The 7,500-nt window shown below is 31.9% G+C and overlaps 1 protein-coding gene across 5 annotated transcripts in view; it reads right to left on the reverse strand.

The window, feature by feature from the left end:
* The window catches only part of LOC137631100 (CTD small phosphatase-like protein 2), a 177,283-nt gene that overhangs the window by 79,979 nt on the left and 89,804 nt on the right, over positions 1 to 7,500 (reverse strand). The window contains exon 1 of one of the 5 annotated variants that reach the window (XM_068362741.1): positions 5,577 to 5,597. The exons of the other annotated variants lie outside the window; for them this stretch is intronic. The gene's annotated coding sequence lies outside the window, so the exon portion shown is untranslated. Of the gene's footprint in view, positions 1 to 5,576; positions 5,598 to 7,500 lie in introns of those variants that run through there. 5 annotated transcript variants of the gene reach the window in all.

The following is a 7,500-nucleotide window of genomic DNA, read 5'->3' on the forward strand; positions in this document are numbered from 1 at the left end:
TCACTTGTCATAGACACAAGTGTCTTAATGCGTTAACTGAAAAGAAGTAGACGTCGAATATATAAATATATATATATATATATATATATATATATATATTATATGTATGTATATATATATATGTGTATATATATATATATATATGGGTGCGTTTGTGTGGCCGCGCGCGCGTTTGTATCATCATATATACTGTGTATACATATATATGGGTGTGTATCAAGTATAAGCATACACATGAATGCACACTCCCGGACCACAGGTTATTATTGATAGACGCTTGCATAAAAAAAAAAAAAAAAAAAAAAAAAAGCTATCTTCGACTCTTTCCGCTAAGGATAGAAGTGTGGTTGAACGGACAGGCAAACAGATTGACAGCTGGCTGTAAACACAATCTGGCAACATTCCCGCAGAGAGAGAGAGAGAGAGAGAGAGAGAGAGAGAGAGAGAGAGCACAACACATGGGTGTGGTCTCCGTCGTGTTCCTGGTTGAAGCATAAACATATCTAAACGTATAGTTTTGGAGGTCCCACCGACCGAGCATAGCGACACACACACACACACACACACGATGACAACACCACCGACCGAGCGTAACGCCATCGCAATATTCTCAATACATCTGATTATAATGAATTCACGGGCCCACGCAATGGGTGTCTTCCTTTGCTGTTTTTTTTACTTCAAGCGCTGACTAACTAAAGTGTGTCTGTCCCAAAGGATACTGCAATTGTCGTTACTGTATGGGAACACTTGTAAAGAGATACATGAAAAAGTGGTTAAGTGTCAATTTGTTCTTTTTGCAAAACACTACATATCAGATCCCGGTCTTGAGTGGTCTAAGCATGTTTCCGCAAGGCTTAAATATCAGTTCCCTGGCTATAAGAGTTCATATAATATTCAACAATGCTCGCAATTAAAAAGAAAAAAAATTATGATCTAACATCGAATGCAACAGTCCTCGTGGGACCACGTGGTTATAAGTACCACTCAAAACGTCCACCTACTCTCTCATATGGAAAATAGATTGAAATCCATTCAGTCAACGAAGAGCTTCCATGGAACAAAATGCTCATAAAATGCTCATGTGTTAAAAGTGTAATACCCATTAAACTTTACATTTCTGGTTTATTTCTCAATTCTTGTGTATTAAGGCAAAAATTCATTAGTTTCCTTCAGAATGTATATTCAAATATCGATTCTGAATTGAGAAGAATTTAGAAATTTGCACAGCAATAATGATAACGAAGAAGACAATAATAAAAATGAACTTAAATAAATAAAGCTGGAGAAAGGAAGGAATTCGAAGACGGATAAAATCAATAAAAAATGAATTAATCAACACTTCGACTTTACTGTAACTCGCAGCCTCGTGGTAACATTCCATGATAGCCACCTCACTCAACGTAAACGCAAGAAACAGAAAAGGTATATGTATATATATATATATATATATATATATATATATATATATATATATACATAAATGTATATATATACATAAATGTATATATATATATATATATATATATATATATATATATATATATATATATATATATATATGTGTGCATATAACCTCCTGGTACCATCGAAGTATTATGTACTGTATACAAAAAAAATATTCATGTAAATATACTATAATGTTTATATATTATAAATTGTAAGAATAGTAAATTTGTATTTCCTAATAAAAGAAAACAAAATAAGAGCCCCTTTTAAATCAAATTAACAAGTTAATTTCATGTTAAAAAAATAACTTCATAGAAATTAACTTTATGGGAAAATTGGCTATCCATATTGTGTATATATATATATATGCGTATATATATATATATATATATATATATATATATATATATATATATATATATATATATATATATATATATATATATATATATATATATATATATATCATATATATATATATATGTATATACATATATACAGTATATAAAATGTATAATTTTAGCATTGGAACATCCGAATGAAGATAAGGTGATTTCCGGTTTTTGCTGTTCAACTCGTTACCAAGGTCCTGTTTTACAACCCCCCCCCCCCTCTCTCTCTCTCTCTAGCTTTATAATCCTGCTGTATCATAATACAATAGTGAATATAGGGATAATACTACCGACAGGAATTATAATGATAACTGCAATCATGCATTATTAATACAACTACTAACAATGGTTTTAACTGATGATAATAGCAATATTGTTATAAATATAACTGGTCCTATTTCCAATACTAAAAACGACCAAATTTCTTAGATTCCGAGAAATTGTTTTGACGCAGAGCAAAGTTGGCGACGATCTGTTCCAAGTCTTTTTTTTCATCAATTTGACGCTTCTTCCTTTATTTAGCGTTTGCTCAATTTTGCATTGTATTGACGAATATCTTGGGTTTTATGTTTGTTTATTCATTATAATTATTATCATTATTAAAAGTAATGAAAAAGTTTAATTCATTATTAAAAGGAATAAAATTATTATTTAACTTATTTTATTAAAATATTGAAATTATCATTATTATTTTCACTAAAATTTAAAAAAATCAAAGTTATTGAAAATAATTATTTTACATCCTTCTTGGATTTACCCTAATTTTCAATCGTTTCTTTATTAGGTTTTTGTCTTTTCTGATAGTTTTCTTTGATCTTGTTTAGGAACTCTTCCACTTGACTCTTTTGCTGATTCCAATACAAATTTTAACTTCCTATTCATTTCATCATATAGCTGGGAATGCCTATCTTGCATTGCTAAATTAAACTCATCAGACTTTTCCCTAATTACAGGAGTGTTTATTTTTTTTCTTAAAATAAGTTTCTTTCTTTCCTTACATCTAGAAAAATTTTGCTTCTCACCATTCTATGGTCGATCGATTTTAACTTAACAGAGTTACATTTAAATAAATCCACCTTTTCACTGAAAATAAGATCTATTTCGTTATGCTATTCTTAATCTGGGCTTCTCCACGTCCATTTTCTAAGTTCTTTTTGTATATAAAGTGTTCATGATTTTAAGCAAATTCTACAAGCATGTCTCCTCTGTCATTCCTTGTACCTACTTCAAATTTACCTACTGCTGATTCTTCTCTCTTCTTTTGACCTACCATAGCATTGAAATCATCCAAAATTAGATGTAAATTGAGTCCTATGTTTTAAAGATATCTCCAGGTCTTCATAAATAGTTTCAATATATATATATATATATATATATATATATATATCTTACGAAGCTGGTCTACATGAAAGTAGATTATTTCATTCATGTATTTCATTTATGTATTTAAGAGATGTATAGCCATCTCGTAAAGTGGGTTCCACTCCCGTAGGATTAAGTAAATGTATGTAAATTACATAAAACTGTCGTCATTCCTTTAGTTGTATTTTCATTCAGTTCCGTATATGTAAATTTAAGTTAATTTAAAGTATTTAATTTCTATTTCATGTAGTTTTGTAACGAAGTCTTATGTAAACTTGTTAAAAGGTATGTATGACACACTAGGGATTGCATCAGGTTTCTATGTGGTTGGAAGTTGCATGAAGGTTCTAGACCAAAGTTATTCTTGAAGTGTCTTTTTGTCGTAAGTCTAAGATCTAGTTCAGATTTAAATTTTGAGTGATTTACTTTTGGTATTACAGTTGAATTATAATTTTTGTAAAGTGTGTATTATTTCGATCCCCATTAATTAACTCAGTAACTTGCTCGTATCCCTTGACTTAGAACCGAAGTATGAGGTTGGATTTAGAATAGTTCCCGTTAAAAGTAAAGTAATCACCCAGTTTAGTTTTGAATGTATCTTAAGAGACCTTTAGATATTACACTCTCTGAGTTGTGTATTATTCTCAGAGCTCGAAGGTATTCTTGTGTGTATCAGACTTATGTAATATAAGGCAGGTGAGTTTTGAAGCTCAGGAATTTATGTAATTTGCTAGTAGTAAATAAATAAATATATATATATATATATATATATATATATATATATATATATATAGGCTTGTGGTGGCCTACTGTAAATGGTAACGTCTCTGACTGGTGATCGCCAAACAGGGGTTCAAGTCCCAATCAAACTCGTTAATTCCTTTGGTCGCTGCAACCTCACCATTCTTGTGAGCAAGGGATAGAGGGTTTGGAGGAGACTATAGGTTTACCTGCTGAGTCATCAGCAGCTATTGCCTGGCCATCCTTGGTCGTAGCTTGGGTTGAGAGGGCTTGGGCACTGATTGTAGGTATATATGGTCAGTCTCTAGGGCATTGTCTTGTTGGATAGGGCAATGTCATTTTCCCTTGCCTGCCAATCATAAGCGACCTTTAAACCTTTAGACGTATATATATATATATACATATATATATATATATATATATATATATATACATATATATATATATATATATATATATATACACTGTACTCTCGTTGATACAATAAAACATACACATACATACCTATTCGTACGTGTCGTGTGTACTCAAGAACATAAAACGTCTCTTGGAAGAAATTTGCAGCTTTTTCCAATAGTCAGTCGTCCGTCGCCAACTTTGCTCAGTGCGTCAAAACTCTACAATTTCTCACATTCTAAGAAACTGTGTCTGCCCGGCTTTGCTTGTCAGGTTTTTAGTAACAGTAGTAGGAGTAAAAGCAGTAGCAAAAGTTTTATTTATAACAACATTACTGTCATCACCATCATCAGTTAATAACATTGTTTGAAGAAGAAGAAGAAGAAGAAGAAGAAGAAGAAGAAGAAGAAGAAGAAGAAGTAGTAGTAGTAGTAGCAGCAATAACAATCTGTATGATAACAATATTACAGTTATTATCATTATAATTCCTGGCCATAGTATTACCTCTATATTCAGTGATATGATTATAACGAGAGAGAGAGAGAGAGAGAGAGAGAGAGAGAGAGAGAGAGAGAGAGAGAGAGAGAGAGAGACGCGGCAAACACGCGCACGGTTAAATAATGGAGAATTTGATACGAATGGAACAGAATACACATACCACACACACACACACACACACACACACACATACATATATATATATATATATATATATATATATGTATATATATATATATATATATATATATATGCATACTGTATATCATACAATAGTGGCCAAGCTTATATCAGACACCTTTAGCAATTCGTGCAAAATCTACATCAAATTCTAAAATAGATACGAACGGTTAACAAACATATTTATACGAGATATCAACTGGCTTTGCAAAATAAGTTCAGTTTGTCTGTCTCTCTGTCATAATTCATGAATATTGGCTGGCATAGCCCGGCATCAAATATGCTAACCTTCATAACTCAAAAACACTGTATATTGAACTCTTTTGTACAAGTACTTGAATAAATATGTTTTTTGTACATACCAGTAAAGAAACACACACACATATACAGTATATATATATATATATATATATATATATATATATATATATATATATATATATATATACACGTGTGTGTGTTAATTTAATGTGGAACGACACAAGAAACAGATCTAGAACGAAATCATCTTCGTCAAAGCCGTTTGCATCTCCAAGACGCTGATAAGAGTTCACTTACCGAGGTTATACCACTTGGGGGGAGGGGGAGAAGAGGGAGGGGGGTGGATAGAAGGTGGAGAGAGACAGATAGAAATGAGAGAGAGAGAGAGAGAGAGAGAGAGAGAGAGAGAGAGAGAGACTGGTTCAGGTGATGATGTTTTGCAATAGGGTTCTCCCTTCCTCGAGTGGCAAGTGGCACCGCCTCCTTAGTCGAGAAGATTCGTCGAGGTCGAAGGGGGGGAGGGGCTTCCGTTGAAGTACGAGGGGGATACAGACCCCCTTTGAAGGACGAGAGGGAGAGATTCCTCGAGTGCCACTTAAATTACCTTCAGTAGCACCAAGAACTCCAGAATCCGTCACACTCTCGGTTTTGCTGTCCAACACCACATCCACAAAATCCAGTGTTTCTAAATTTTTTTATTATTTTTCCACCTGTTTGCCTTTTTTTTCGTACTTTTATCACTATGCATAGTCTATTTATATCTATTTCTTTATCGCTATCACTTTCCTTCAAACTTACACTATCACCTTTCTCGCCCTAGACAATCCTTTATTTCCATTCTGTCTCTTGTTTCTAAAGTCTCTCCGTAAGATTCTTCTCCTTTTTACATATTTTATCCTTCTTTTCTCTCCTTACATAACTCCTCCCTTTCTTAAGACTTTCTCAAATCTCTAAGAACAACTTTCAGATTAAGTTACTTTCTCAGGGAGAAGTCTCTCTGTGTACTTATCCATTTCTTTGTTGTCCAAACCCAAAACACCTCGGCAACACATGAGGAACACCTTGAAACGCCGACACCAAGAGTTGCTACACTCCCAGTTCTTTTTTCCACTGGATAAATTCATATCTCATCCATAGTTCGACCATTCGTTGCGATCAGAACTCTGCGAAAGATTTATAGACTACTAAGAATAAGATACCTCACTCAAGCTCAGATTATATCAGACACTGCGTTCATAGATATCATGCAGATTAATATAACGCAATTAGTTTTGCTCATCCAGTGACGAAATCAAGTACATGACTTCGAAATTGTCTTTCGTTATAGTATACAGTATCCTGTAAGGAAAATTCGGATATTTCGCCTTCATAATAAAATATACAAAAAAAAAATTGTTTTGTTCATAAACAAGACAAAAAAATATAACTTGCACATAATTAATGTCTTCAACTCCATCCCTGAACAAGCATACATACACTGTATATGCATATTCTCATATATTATCTATCTATCTATCTATCTATCTACATATATATATATATATATATATATATACCACAAATTGAATCTTACTAAATAACAGATGTGTGACATTGTGTCTCTTAACCTGTGTTATGTTTATGTTTTAGCTGATAATGGTTATCCCGCAAGCTTTGCTTAAATATTTATACTGTATATATATATATATATATATATATATATATATATGTATATATACATATATATATATATATAATATATATATATATATATATATATATATATATATATATATATACATATATATATATAGTTCATACAATTCTGGAATTCCATTTTTATTAGACACGAATTTGATTACCAAAGGTCACATAACCAGATTCTATATTAATGCGAGCCATAACACACCTACGCCCACATTCTCACAGTAATGCTGCAGAGATCGAACAAAATATCCACAATACACCAATATTTATCTCTATTTGTAATTTAACTATATTAATATATATTAATATAAATAAATATATATATACATATATATATATACACACACACACACATATATATATATATATTATATATATATATATATATATACTGTATATATGTATATGTGTGTGTGGGTGTGTGTGTACATATTACAAGCTAGGCTAAAACCCTAGTTTGAAGAGCAGTCTGACATAAGCCCGAGGACTCCAATTGGGAGAAATAGCCCAGTGACGGAAGAATACAAGGAAATAA

The sequence above is a fragment of the Palaemon carinicauda genome, chromosome 39 (assembly GCF_036898095.1).
Source record: "Palaemon carinicauda isolate YSFRI2023 chromosome 39, ASM3689809v2, whole genome shotgun sequence".
In the NCBI taxonomy this organism is placed as follows: Eukaryota; Metazoa; Arthropoda; class Malacostraca; order Decapoda; family Palaemonidae; genus Palaemon; species Palaemon carinicauda.